Raw genomic sequence first — 15,710 nt, forward strand, 5'->3', positions numbered from 1 at the left:
ATCAATGTAATTATGATTCTATTATTCTTATTCATATATTAAATGTGTTCATATCTTCCAGGTATACAAGTCTTTAAAAGGTTTAAAAGAACATTTTATCAAGCTGGTGTTCTCCACCTAAAGTTGTAATGGTAATTTTAAACTTACCAGAATAAGAAATTTTATTGGGGATTTATTTATATCATTTAGTATTCTGTAACTGGACCTGAACCTTATGTTACCTTCTGCAGTGTGATAAAAATGTAAATGTATTTCTAAAAGATAATGAGAGCCTGCTCTGTTTAAAAGTTAATATCATGAAACAGGACTACACAAAAGGAAAGCTAAAACCTCTCTCAGCTTTCTTTGAATTCCATTTTGTATTTTCCTTGTAAACTCTGTAACTGTTGACTGATTAATGTTTTACAGAGGTACTGCTTCAAGAACAATCTAAATTAATTTGAGACAATAAGCCTTCACCTATAGGACAGATAATATAGACCCCAGTTTAATAAAAGTGGGTAAATGACTATAAAGTCATAGACATTAAAGTTAAAACCCAGTACTCTTAATGTATAACTGGTGAAACTGGCTTGCTGGATGTTTAAGATCAAAACTTAAAGATCGAGATTAAAATAAAGGGGTCAAGAGAATCAATATTTGGCTCTTGCCCTCAGATTCAGCCTAAACCCAGGGAACAAGAGAACTTCTCTAAGGAGCTTTGCAACTCTGGGCCTCACAACCCTCCGATCAGGGAGATTGATGATACCATTAGAGGATGAGAAGCCAATCAGTGCACCTGCTGCAGAGGAGGTCCTTGGGAAAGGGAGACATCCCTAATGCTTCCAAAGGAAGCCACCTCCTCAAGGAGACCCTCCCAGGTGAATGGCACTAAAGGAGCTAAGAAGCTGCTCTCAAGTTCCCCAAGAGTGACCCCTGTGGGAACTCAGCTGACTCTTAGCAGCAGATAGGAACAAGGTCAATTTGACCATCTTTATCTTAAACACATTGCAAAAACAGTTAAAACCAAAACACAGTCATTCCTGGACATTTTAAAAACTAAACGATAGTTAATTTAATGTAACTTGAGATGTACACTTGTGATAACCTCCCCCAAAATAAATAAGACTAGAGGTAACAAAAGATTCTTAGACAAAAATGCCTGATAACTATCAAGAGAAACTGCCAGAGTTATAAGTTTTCAGTCAGTTTAAGGCCTGCAGATCATCATAAACTCTGATACAGGTAGACTTAATCATGTTTGCTAGTATGATTCTCTAACCCTAAGTAACAAAACTAAAGGGATCTCTACTAAACTAAAAGATCATGCCAGTAAAAAGACATTTTACAAAAATCAGATGACATTGAGTAACTGAACTAAATGTTGTGCTTACATTCCTGATAACTCCGACAGTGTTAAGATTTACAATTAAGGCCTTATCCTCTCCAGCCTTGTTAGACTTTGTTAGGCCTTTTATGTGAACAACCTCTCAGCTCTTCCACCTCCTAGTAAGAGATTATTAATTTCTATCAGCTTCATGATATTCATTGACATGTTCCAGATGCTATATATTTTGTACCCATGGTTTTTTGTTTTGTTTCATAGAACAAGACTTTTACCCCTAGAAAGATCCAGTTTCTAAAAAGGAACTTTTACTGCTTGCCCCACCCCACATCGTCCCTCTCAGTTCGAAGCAGCAAGAGCGGTCATCGCCCTTTTTCCTTACAGCAGTAAAAATTCCCTAAAATTAGAGGGGTAATAATAAGAATTTTAAAAGACAGTCAATATAAATAGGTAAATTGGGTTAAATCACAAAAATAAGGGCCAGTTTGGGTCCAGAAAGTTGGAGGCAAATGATCTCTGAGAGATTAAAACATTAATGCTTCCAGAGCCCTTTCTCCACCCTTGCTAAGAACCTGCTCCTGTTCTAACCTGTTGTTAAGTCTCTCAACAGGTTCAACTTATGAGAGAACCAGCCCCAAGAGACCACTGATTTCCAACACCAAGTCCGGTCAGGAGACTACGTCTACATCAAATTGTTCCAGAAAGGACTAACACCTGGCTAAAATGGAAAGGACCTTACTTACAACATGGACTCATCACATCTGAGTCAAGACAACAGAAAAATGGACAGCCCCCAGAAACCCCAACCACCATCTAAAGATAGACTAAAAAAATGTTAATTGTGTTTTTTCTCTTGCTTGGACTACGTCAGGAATAACTCCATGCTTAGCCCTTCAACTTTTTAAGATTACCAAATGGGATGAATTCTGTATACTATTATGTTGGGGAGGTAAAAAAAACACATGGGAGTAATATCTAATCAAGCAGCCCCTGTCTCAGTTCCCCTCCTAGTGGGAATAGGTATAGCAGGCTCCACAGCTGTAGGAACCACTGTCCTGATTACTGGAAACCAGAATTTCAAAACTTTAAGTAGATGAATAGATTTGGACTTAAATACGTTAGAGACAGAATCCAGTCTGTTAAGCTAATGGTGTTGCACACTCACTACAATCACCTGTCCACTACTAATGAATCAATGATTTGATTATGTACATAAAACCAGTGGGGGATGTGATGGGCTGACCGATCTGGCTCCATGAGAATGTTCTAGGCCAGACTCTGAGGGAACTGACTACACAGACTCCGTTTTGCTCTGAGACTCCATGTTATGTAGGAGATAAGCTTCTCCCATGGGAACACCCCGCCTCTGTGCCCATCCTCAGTTCCTTGGTGTGACATGTTTAATAATATACAATGGCAACTCCTATGTAGTAAAGAATTGCTCTCTTTTGATTCCTATTGCTCCTAAACAGTGTCCCATGTGAACAGTGACTGTGTGGATGTTAGTAACCATTCTTTAGTTTATACCTAGGTAAGGGTCATTTTGACCCACTTCCCCCTCTGTCGACGATCTCATGATGTTAATGTGTAATTTAGAATCATAGCAACAGACACTTATGATTGATGTGATTTTTGGTATAAGAACCCCTACAACCCTGTGGTCGGGGCTGTTCTCCCAATAGCCATTTTTTGGGGCATTGTGTGAGACAGTCAGCTGGCTGGCTTAATAAAGACTCTCTAATTTGGACGTCTCAGTGGTGATCAGTCTGTTCTTAAGTTGTGCCCCATAACAACGGGGAGCTCGGGGCAGCGGAAGCCCGTGTGGGGTGTGCCCTGTAGGCACACCGTTCACATCACTGAAGCATCAGGCTGCCGGGGCTCTGGGCATGACCTGCCATAGAAACTGTGTCAGTCTGCCGGGCGCCCTGGAGGCGCGCACGTGAGGACTTGTGCACGGCGACATGCTCATGCGGTGCAGCCAGCTGACCCGTCCATCGCCCGCAGGGTCTGCAGCTTCTAAAATGGCCTGTCACGTGTACCGAGCAACGCTCCCTGTGAGAGAGCACTCCTACAGGGGAGCATGACACTTCCAGTCTCGGATTTTCTTCTCACTTGACCTTCGATTTTCAGAGCAGATGACGACAGGGGACAAGTGCAGCCGCATCCCTGTCACATCTCTACAGGACTTGCTGAGGAACAGTGAGATGGGTCCTTTGGCTCTCGACTCTGCATGCCTTCTGGTAATGTAGGAGAGCCACCCCGCAGAACGACGTGTTTGAAGTGGGTGCAGAGAGAGGGAGGCTCTGTGGCATTTTCCCCTATGAGGGACCCAGACATGGGAGGCTGACGGAGAAGGGGGCTTCTGCCACTGGGAGCGGTTTGTATGGAGCATGGCCCGGCACAGCCCAGGTGGGGTGGACCTTGACTGCGCAGTTCCCAGAGCTCCTGCTGACTGCTCCTCCCGCTTGGCTGACATGGAGCCCCGGAAGGATGAGGGGCACGTCCCAGAAGCCGGTATGTCTCCTCCACGGAGACCAGAGGAGGAATGAGCACCACTGCAGAAGGGCCTGCTGCACATCAACCCGACGGCACCGCAGCCTGCTCTGTGGGCCTGCCGCAGCGGGAGGGTCTGTGCCGCCTGACCTGCAGTCAGGGCCCCACGCAGCAGGAGGGCTCTGTGCTGCCTCTCCATCTGCTGGGAAGTAGGTGCAGAGCCTCATAGGTGCCCAGCCCCCACAGTGCCCAGGACTGCAGGTGCCCAGTTTAAGAGGTTCCCAGGCCACAGGACCAGGAGCAGGGCTGCTCTTAGGGTTATTAAACAACCCCTATACTCTTTTATTGATCAGCAAAGGTGACTCTGGCCTTGTCAGTGGATGAGTCTGAGGATGTGAGCGTTGAGAGGCATCTTTCTTCTCTGGGGCCCAGTGCTGCTCCACCTCTGAGGATGGCATGCTGGCTGGACATTAAGTGCTGCCACATGAGCACAGGCTGGCAAGGTCCCAGCATGTGGACGGAGGAGGCGAGCCTGCCTGGCCCAAGGTGAAAGCACAATCGCTCAGATAAAGTAGCCCCGTCTGCCACGGGAGCCCGAAAGTCCCTGTGGACGCTGCTTCTCCTCTGGGACGGCCTCATATGTGAGCCTCCCTGTGGCCTTAGCTGTCACCCTCTGACCAGGACCCGCAGGCCAGAGTCAGGCTCCTCCTCTCGCAGAGGTGCCTACACCGCCTGGCGGCCCATAAGCAGCGGATTTTTCAGGGACAGCCTGACTAACTCCAGGCTTAGCAGCAGGTTCCCTGGGTCCTCTCCTGCCCCACCATGTGTCACCTGCACGAGGGCCAGGGATGTTACTCTCATACAAAGCCCTGGCGACGTTCCTTCTGATTGCTTCCGATTGCCCTGGGTGGAGCCCTTGCTAGTGAAGAGCCCTCTCCAGACAGGCTGGGCCCTCACTGACCTCCCCAGGAAGTGACCTTGCTGTTGCCCCCGTGAGCACCTGAGGACACTGGAAGGTGGGCCAGGGGGCCCCTAAGTGCCAGCATGAGGAGCCTTTTGCTGAGGAGGTCAACAGCCATAGCACCAGGAGCTGCGGCCCTCCTGGGAGCATGGGCTCCACCCGGGAGCCCGCTCATCAGCAGCGGGGTCTCCTCCCATCACAAGTCTGGGCGAGGGTCTGCAACAGCCAGCTCGGGAGAGAAGCCCCCACGACAGGCCTGGTGCTCTGCCACCTCTCCACACGGCCAGTGTCCAAGGAGCAGCTCGGAGGCGGCAGGTGCGTCCCTGGGGCAGTTTGCTGAGGGCCGAGTCCTCCAGCAGAGGCTCGGGCCGCTCTGGGCCATGGCCATGTGCGGCGTGCTTCACGCTGGGGCGTGTGAAGGCTTCTCCCTCGTCGTCCACCTTCGGCATCAGTGACGGGGTCAGAGGGGAGTGGCAGGGCAGCCAGGAGCCGGGAAAGGCCTCTGTGGGGAGGGCTGGAGGCTACTGTCCTCTGTGGGGGCCATTTCCCTTCCTTCACAAAGTCCCCATGTCAGCTGAGGAGGTGGTTTCTGAATGGCTCTCTGCACTGAAGGCTCAAATTGGACCCAGACATCCTTCTAGATCCTCCCGCATGGTGACGGGAATGTGGCAGGCACTTGAACATCTTCACGGTGGGAAGTAAAAGCCAGCTGCGGAGGGAGGCAGACCTGTGGGAGGGAACACGGGGTGGAGAGGGTCGGGCTGGCCAGGTGACAACCGAGGCCCAGGGCCGCCAGGGGAGGTGCAGCGCCAGCCACAGTGGGTCCCGCTGTTTGGTGTAGTGGGATCATGGTCAGTCTCGGGGACATCTAACTGTGACCTGCCACACGGGGCTCTGAAGGAGAAACTGACATGACAAATCTTCCAAGGCGGTCATTATTCTGCTGACCGAGTTCTCCCCCTGGAAGTGCAGGGCTGTTGTGTGCTCAGTGCGTCCTGGAGAGGGAGGCTGCACCCGCCCAGGCTGGGAGGTGCGTGTGTCGGGTCGGGTGCTGTGAGCTCTATCCATTCAGGTACGGCCGCCTCCTTCCCCGGAGGGCGGTGCGTTGCTCCACGCACAGGACAGGCCAGGAAAACCCCACCAAGACGGCTTCGGGTTCTTGGCATCCAACTCAGTGACACAGTAACGTGGTGACTGCCGATGCTCCTTTCAGTCCTCTCGCCAGCTGAAGCGTCCAACAGCCGCTCTCCTTCCATCACGTGGGCAGGGGCCTGAAGTTCCTGAGCACTGCATCTGGAAATGGGCCTACTGTCTGGGTCTCTCCAGATCTCTTCATATCATGAAGGATCAAGAAGAAGGACCCAGCAAACTCCTGCCAACTCCATTCTGAGCGGCGACCCCATGACCAGACAGATCTGCACATATTAAAGGTCAGGCAGCAACAGCCTTCACATTTAGGCACAGAGAGAACTTGCGATTAAGATTTCTCCAGCTTACTGGGTGTTCTAGATTGACTGGATCCTAGGACATGATGTCCACAGCCAGCCCCTGGCCAGGATTTGCCCCAGCTGGGGCAGCTGTTCCTGCTGCTGAGGAACCTGCCACTTCTCAGGCACTAGTACTTGAGAACATAGTTGAAGCACTTGTAACTGACAGGCAAGTTGTAAATTTGGGTTGCTGATACTCCAAAACAAATTTGTCCAAACTGGACTCTGAAGAGACAATGCTATTGCCACATGCACAGGACAAGATCCTGGCCCTGCAGCTCCCAAGGCCTTAGGCAGCTTCTCACAAGGGTGCTCCGTCCACAGCTCAGGATTTGGAGTAGCTTTGAGCCACTTGAGGAACGAGATTCTATTTGCTGTTCTTTTCTTTTCTCTTTCATTTTTATCGGTTTCCTCAGCATATCAACGCAAACACAATCCTCCAAGGCTTAGGGTTACCCGGTGTGGGTGGGGACATGCCCAGGAAGACCCTCACTCTTAACCTGTGCCCCACGTCAGGGACCCCACCTCTGGATGTGACGTCCTGCTGTGAGCACAGCATCTGGATGGATGGACAGAGGAACAGGTATCCCCTCACCAGCCAGCAGATGCCACAGGACCTGAAGATGCCACTCAGCCATGGAGCAAGCAGGCTGACCCCAATCCTGCCCTTACCTAGGACACCCGGGCCTCTCTGGTTCTGAGGAGAATGACCAGCCCCTCAGGGCTCCTGATTCAAACTTCAGGGTCTCTTTCCGATGCCCGATCCCCTAGTGATACCTGCAAGTGTCACAGCTCCTAGGCAGCCGGCTGGAACGCTGGTCTAAAGTCATTCTGCAGACAGCAACCCTGGAAGAGTCTTGGTGACCTTAGACCCAAATCACAGAACAGGAACTCTTACCAGGCTCATTTCCTTCCCACCAGTGAGCCGCTTCGTTTGAACACGGCCCCTGTAAACAACCCAGAGTGCAGAGGTGGCGCCAGGCCCTGGTCAGAAGGGCTCTTCAAGCATCAGCCCCCAGGCCAGGGCCACCACGCTGCGTCCTCCGCCTCCTGTCCACCAGTCTCTCTCTTAGAATGTTTCAAACAGCCTCACAGAACTGCATGCCTATGCCTTCTTGGAAGCTTAGAATCCAGTGACTCACAGGTCTATGTTCCTTCAGTGAAGGCCAAATTCCCCCGAATTAGACCAGATATTATATGATCTCATTTAACTCTGACTAGAAACTTAAAAGCTTGATAAAATCGATCAAAAACTCTGTGTGAATACAAAATGCTTGAGGCAGAATCCCCGCGCCGCGCCTCCCCCAGTCCCCATGGTGGAATGAGGAGGTCAGAAGGGTTTTGCCTTCTTCCTCCAAATACATCTAAATATTGACAAAATGATGAGACCCAAACAATTCAGAGCTCTGGAAATCAACCAGGAGCCGACAACAAACCACGTGTTTCCTTAAGGAAGCCGCCAGTCTGCGGATCAGAACAGAGAGCACTGCCTGAGGGGAGGCCGCCTGACCCAGAGCTTGCTGGCTTGGAAGACCTTCAGCTTTGAGGCCAGCACAGGTGGACGGCCAGGAACAGAGGCAGAGCCTGGGCCCGCACCCCGCAGCAACATCAGCAGGCTCCGGGGAACCCCTGGAGCCACACAGGTAGCCCAGTGAGGGCAGGGGATGCACCGCAGGGAGCCCTGGTGGGAGGCGCCACAGGGCTGGGAGTCCTGTCTGTGGAGTGCCAGGCGCTGGGTAGGTGCAGGGAGCACGGGGTCCCTGGGAGAGTGAACCTGGAGCAGGCCCGCCGCGTTCGCAGAGCTCAGCCGACCCAAGGTGGGGTGACCACACATGCCAGGACTTTGGGCACAACACGGCCTGCCACTGACTGACCACCAAGGGCCCTTGGGAAGGAAGAATGGGAAGAGAGGAGCTGGGCGGAGACATGAGCAGAGGCACACAGGGGGTCGCTGAGCAGAAAGGCGACTGACACACACAGGTTCACTTCAGGGAGAGAAACGGGGTCCAGATCCGCACACGCCTGATAGAAAGCCTGCAGGTTCAGCAGTGAGGAGAAAGAAGACAACAAGAACAGCCTCTGTCAAACATCAGCAGACCCCAAATAGCCGAGAAACTTTGAAAGAAGAAGAAGAAAGATGGCACTTCCCGACTTCAGACTCACCAGGCCCCAGTCCGAGGCAGCAGGGGTGCTGGCATAGAGCCACACGGGCACTGCGCGACGGACCCGGGAGGAGGCCTGGAGGCACCCTGGAGCGATCTCGAGGTGCGGGGCTGGAGCCCATGGCCTTGCACGGGGAGGCAAGGGTCTGCCATCAGCTACGCCCGGTCGTGAGGCTGCTTCCTCACACGGTGTCCAGACCCTTTGGTGGGGGGGACGCCTTCGACACCCGAGCTGAGAAAGCTGGACATCCAGCTGCCTGATGATTGAGGGCTGCCCTTACCTCACACCACACCCAAGGTGAGCTGAACGTGGCGGAGGCCGGAGGGGTCACAGAAAGTGCAGGGGATCTTCGTCACACTGGACCTGGAGAGGAATATGCCACCGAGGCTCTGAAGCACAGAAAGCAGACACGAGTCTCAAAATGAAAACTGACGCTTTTGAGCAACAAGGACACCACCAGAGATAGAGAGGACAACCCAAAGAACAGGGGAAGATATTTGAGAATCACACACTGGACGAGGGGCTGACACTTGGAAAGCACAGAGGACATCGGAGTGCTACGAGGGAACTTTTGAATCACATTTCACAGCATCTAAGTGGACATTTCTCAAAGTTCAACACCAATAACCAGGAAAATACACAAAGGATGCTCGAAGTCACGGACCTTGGGGAAACACCTGGAAACCAATGAGACCCCGGCCACCTCTGGCGTGCGGGCACCACCGGTGAGGCAGAACCAGCCGCTGAGCAGGCAGGTGAACTGGACCCCCCGCGGGTGCTGCGTGGTCATTTCGCTTCCGCTGCCTCTCCCTGCCCGTTTTCTATTTGGTGCGTCACAGTTGTACACACTGATGGATTCCTTGCTTGCTCATGTTCACTTTCTCACAACACAACAGAGTCATCTGGCCGTGTCCCCCCCCAGCACTGCCCCTCTCTCCGTCTCTACCCCTGGTCCCTTCCTCTGCTGATCTTTTGAGTTTCATGAGATCCCTGCCTACCCACCCATTTTTCCCTTTTCCTCTCTACCTTGTGCCTATGAGAGAAGACGTACAACCCTTGGCCTTCCCAGCTTGATGTATTTCACTTAGGATGATGATCTTCAGTTCATCCATATTTCTGAAAACGGCATCGTTTTTACAGCTGAGTAAAACTCCATGTGTGTGTGCACCACATTCCTGTATCCACTCATCCACTGATGGACACCTAGGCTGGGTCTGTGGTTTGACTATTGAGAATTGTGTTGCTGTAAACATGGTGTGCAGGGGTCGCTGTATTATGACACCTGTAATTGTTTAGGATAAATACCAAGGAGTATATAGCTGGGTCAGAGGGTGGTTCCATGCCTGTCTTTTGAGGAACCTCCATACTGACTGCCACAGTGGTTTTGCTGATTTTTAATCCTACCGACAATGTAAAAGTACTCATTTTTATCCACTTCCTCTCCAGCCTTCATTATTGTGTATTGTCTTGATGACCACCATTCTCACAGATATCAGATGAAATCTCAGGGTAGTTTTGTTCTCAAATTGTTGATGACATTGAACATTTTTTCATATGTATTTTGGCCATTTGTATTTCTTCTTTTGAGAAGTGTCTAATTCATTTGCTCATTTTTTTAGTTGGGTTATTTGACTTTTTATTGTTAAGGGTTTTTTTTCTGTTGTTGTTGTTCTCTATATATGCTAGATAGTAATCCACTTTCAGAAGAGTAGTAGCTTTGTATAGGTTCTCTCCTCATATTTCTAATTGTTACATCTGCTGTGAAGAAGCTTTTTAAATTGATGCTGTCCCATTCATAAACACTCGGCATTATTTCTGGAATTTTAGGGGTCCTATTGAGGAAGTCATTGCCCGTGCCAGAAAGATGGAGTGGACCCTATGTTGTCTTCTAAGACTTGCATGGTTTCTGGTCTAATTTCAAGATCTCTGATCCATTTTTAGTTGACTTTGGTACAGAGTAAGAGATAATGGTCTTGTTTTGTTCTCCTACACATGGATAACCAGTTTCCCCAGCACACCATTTGTTAAAACGTCTGTCGTTTCTCTAAGTTTTTGGCACCTTTGTCAAGGATCAGATGACTGTAGACGTGTGTGTTTGTCTCTGAGTCTTCCGTTCTGTATCATTGGTCTCTATGTCTGTTTTTTTTGAGTATGATGTAGTTTTTGTTACTACAGCTCTGTAGTATAATTTGAAGTCAGGAATTGTGATACCTCCAGCATTGCTTTTTTATTTTAGAATTCCTTTGGCTATTCTGGGTCTTTTATTCTTTCAAATGAAATTTAGGATTTTTTTCCCTAGTTCTGTGGAGGATTTCATTGTTATTTTGATGGAGATTGAATTGAATCTGCATTTTGCTTTTGGAAGTATGACCATTTAAAAAATATTAATTCTACCCAAGAACATGGGTGGTCTTTCCCTCTTCTGAGCTCTTCTTCAGTGTTCTATAGTTTTCATTTTAGAGGACTTTCACCTCCTTGATTTTTTCACCTCCTTGGTTAGATTCATTCCTAGGTGTTTGTGTTTGTTTGCTTGTTTTTTTGTTTTGAGGCTGTTGTGAATGAATTGGTTTCCTGAATTCTTCCTCAGCAGGTTCTTTGTAGAAAAGCTATTGATTTTTATATGTTGATATTGTAACCTGCTACTTTGCCAAATTTGTTAGCTCTAGTCATCTTTTGGTGGCGTTTTATATGTCTTCTAGGTATAAGGTTATATCATCTGAAAACTATGGATAATTTGAGTTCTTTCTTTCCTATTCTTATAACTTTTATTTTCTTCTCTTGCCTACTTGCTCTGGCTAGAATTTCTAGCCTGATACTAAAGAGGAGTGGTGGGGGTGGACATCCTGTGTGGTCCCAGATTCTAATGGAAATGATTTCATTTTTTCCCAATGACTGTGAAGTTGGCTTTGGGTTTTTTATATGTAGACTTGATGATGCTAAAGTATATTACATCTATCCCTAGTTTCTTTAGAATTTCTTATTATAAATGGGTACTGAATTTTGTTAAGGCTTTTGACAGATGGAGATGACTAAATAATTTTTGTTCTTGGTTCTATTTATATGATGAAATACATTTATTAATTTGCATATATTAAACCATCCTTGCATCTCTGGAATAAAAACAACTTGGTCATGGTGTACAATCTTCTTAATGTTATTGAATACAATTTGCTAATATTTTACTAAGTATTTTTGTATATAAGTTAATCAGGGAGATTGGTCTGTAATTTTCTTTCTTTGATATGTCCTTCTGTGGGGTTGGCATGAGTGGCTTCAGAGAATAAATCTGGAAATATCCCATCATTTTCTATTGCAAGGAATAATTTGAGGAGCATGGACATTAGTTTTTCTTTCAGAGTTTGTAGAATTCAGCTGAGAATCCATCTGGTTCTGGACTTTTCTTTTTTTGGAAGTCTTTTTATTATTGATTCTATCTCATTACAAGTTATTGGTTGGCTTAAATTTTCTGTGTCCCCTTTATTAAGTTTTTGCAGATTGTATTGGTCTAGAAATGTGTCCATTTCTTCTAGGTTTTCCAATTTATTGGAGTATAAGTTTTCAAAACAGTTGCTAATGAGCTACTAGATTTCTGTGATGTCTGTGGTGATTTCTCCTTTTTCATTTCTAATTTTACTAACTTGGGTCTTTTTGCTTTTGCTTAATTTGGCTAAGGACTTATCGATCTTGTTTGTCTTTCAAAGAACCAAGTCTTAATTTCAGTGATCCTTTGTATTGTTTTTTACTTTCTCCAGTTCATTAATTTTTGCTCTGATCTTAATTATTTTCCTCTTTCTGCTGGTTTAGGAATTGGTTTCTTACTGTTTTTCAGTGCTCTTGAGAAGCATCATTAGGTGATGTATTTGGACTTGTTCTGAGTTTCTTATGTGAGTCCTCATAGCTATAAAATTTCCTTTCAGAACTGCCTTCACAGTATCCAGGGGTTCTGGTATGTTTTATCACTATCTCCACTTGAGTCTTAGAATTCTTAATTTCTCTCTTGATTTCTTCTACCATCCTTTCATCACTCAAAAGAGTGATCAATTTCCATGTTTTTATATAATTTCTGTAGGATCGGTCATGTTGATTTCTAATTTTATTCCATTATAATCCAATGAGATGCAAGGAACCATATCAATTTTCTTTTTGTATTTGCTAAAAGTTACCTTGTGACCTAAAATATGATATGTTTTGTAGAAGGTCCCTGAGTCACTGAAAAGAATGAGTATTCAGCTGTTGTTGGATGAAGTATTGTATGGTTGTTCATGAAGTTCATTTGATTTATAATATTGTTCTTGTCTAAAGAGTCTTTACAGAGTTTATGTCTGGGTTACCTATCTAATAGTGAAAGAAGTATGTTGAAATCACTCAGCATTATTGTACTGTGTTTTATCTGAGTCTTCAATTTGCGTAGTGTTCTTTTATGTAATTCGTTCTTCCACAATTGGTACATAATTATTTATTGTTGTTATTTTTTATGAATTTTTTTCCATCTACCATTATGTAGTGACCTTCTTTGTCTCATCTGATTAATTTTGGTTTGAAGTCTACTTTGTCAGATATGAGAGTAGTAACTTCTGTTTATTTTCAGACTCCATTTGCATGGTATGTCAATCTCTACCCTTTCAATTTCAACCCATGGCTATCTTTGCCTATAAGGTGCATGTCACACAAAGAATATATGGTTGGTTCTTGTTTTTTCAATCCGGTCTGTCAACCTGTGTCTTTTAATTGGAGAGTTGAGAGCATTTACATTCAATGTTATTATAGAGATGTTTATTAATTCCTGACATTTTGATTTATTTATCATGTGTAATTTGGTCCTGCTTCTAATTTGCTTATCAATGCTTCAAATGTGATTTGTTCATTTGTGAGTTCTAGGGTTAATTTTATGTTTCTTTTTTGTGGGATATTTGTTTAGGTTTTGTAGTGCTGGTTTAGTAGTCATAAATAATTTTAGTTTCTGCTTATTGAGGAAGATTTTTATTTCTTCTTCAATTTTGAGGGATAGCATTGCTAGATAGAGCAAACTTGATTGATAGTAATTTTCTTTGAGGACTTGGAACATATCATTATAAGTCCTCCTGGATATTAGAGTTGGTACTGGGAAATGAGAAGTGATTCTGATTGGCTTGCCTCTAAATGTGACCTGACACTTTTCTCTTGAAGCTTTTAAACTTCTATCCTATTCTGTATTTTAGGAGTTTTAATTATAATGTGTTGTCTTTTTTGACCGTGTATATTTTTGGTTCTGAATGTGAATGTCCATCTCATTCTCAAGTGTTATAAATTTTTCTGTTATTATTTCCCTGAAGAGGTTATGCATTCAATTAGTGTGCATCTTATTTCCAATGAATCCCACTTGTCAATTCCAAGGATTCTTAAATTTGGTCTCTTGATGTTATCCCAGAGTTCTTGTGCATTCTTTCCAGGTTACTTCTTTTCTTTTCTTTAATGCTGTCTGGATGTTCAAGACTAGCCACTTTTTCTTCCAACATTGAGATTCTATCTTCAGCATGGTTCATTCTACTAGAAAGAATTTCAGTTGAACATTTTATTTGGTTTATTGTGTCTTTCATTTCCAAGATTTCTGTTTGGTTCTTTTTCAGTATTTCTATCTCCTTATTGTGTTTCTTATTCATATTCTTTACTGACTTTCTTAATTCATTCATTTCCTGTGTTCTCTTGAAATTCATTGATCATTTTTATGAAGATTATTTTGAATTCTTTGATATTTCATTCACTTCCACATTTTGGGGATCAGTTGTTGGTGAATTATGAATGTTATGAGGTATTGTGTTAGTTTTCCTTTTTCTTGTATTGGGTTTTATGCATCTGTTGGGAGAAATTTCTCTTCTTCCTCTGTGTAGGTCTTTTGAGGGCATAGTCTTCACTTCCAAAGTGTCTAGAATGACCTAGATTAAGACCATTCCACAGGTGTGATATCCACAGCCTTCATGTTGATTCTGATTTTGCTCTTGCTGTTGATACTCATAGGTGGGACTTCCATAGGAGGGCCCATCACTGGGCATTTCTACTTGGAGTCTGGCTGTTAGTTTGGGTTTTTGTCTCTTTTATTCTTTGTATTAAAACGTAGCTGAAGATTGTCATTCATTTTTTATGGATAAAGGTGTGCCATCTTATGGTTTAGTTCCAAAGCAGAGTCTCTACGAACTTTTAGAGTCCCTATAAATTCCCAGCACCTCCCAGAATAGGGGGAAATGAACAATAGCAACAGCTAATACAAGCAATATACAGCATTAAAATTTGTATCTGGTTCCTACTATGACATATATCTAATCATGAATTACCATAAAAGAAAACAGAAATCATGGGGTCAGCAATAGCTAATAGCAAAAACAATATTAACCATAAATTAGAACTGGTATTAATGCAAATAACAAGAGTTAACTCTGTCATACACAAGAGTAATGCTTGCAACAGCATTAATACTTAATAATTGCAACAGCATTAATGGTGGGGGCAAGAGTTAAATAAACCAATTAGTTCTAAAAGGTGGTTAAAAACAGTTAATTAAGAGAAAAACTGTGACAGAAAGGTAGAAAAAAGTTCACAATTTCAAAAAAGTGAACAGAGAATGCAGAAGAGATGCAGCAGGTGATGACTATAAGGAAATAGGAGAAAAAACAGAAGTAAAGGGATAGAGAGAAGAGAACAAGAGAATGTGCATATTAGCAGAGAGAAAGAGAAGCAAGAGAAATAAATAAAAACAGAAGAAAACAAAACCCAAATGTACAAACCAATATCCTTAACCCTCACAGACAAAGCCAGGAAAATCACTACATAAAAAATGCTGAAAATGAGAAAAAAAGAAACAAATATGTATATGTATGTATGTATGTATGTATGTGTGTGTGTGCATGTGTACCTGAACAAATCAGCACACCAAGAACACACACACACAAGAAACAAAGGAAATATTCTTTATGAAAAATGAAGGAATCATCTCCGCTAACATCATCAAAACAGTCAAGGAGCTAGATGGTCACTGTCTGTGCCTGAGGATCTTTCTTCCAGTTCTCGTCGAGCTATGAACTGAGAACAAGAGCAAGGACTGGGGCTGCTAATCCCTTCCTCCTTTTCTGTTGCTCTCTGAGCTCTCAGTTGGAATGTCCTCAACATGAAACTGATTGGAATATTTCTCAGCTTCTCTTCCCACCAGGATGGGGTAGGATGGAGTGGGAAGTACTGTCAGCTGGAGTTCTGTCTTCACAGACTAGATCCCAACGCTCCAGCGTGGGGCTGCTGCAGGGTCCTAGAAGGG

This window comes from Sciurus vulgaris (assembly GCF_902686455.1).
Source record: "Sciurus vulgaris genome assembly, chromosome: 5".
NCBI classification, from domain to species: Eukaryota; Metazoa; Chordata; class Mammalia; order Rodentia; family Sciuridae; genus Sciurus; species Sciurus vulgaris.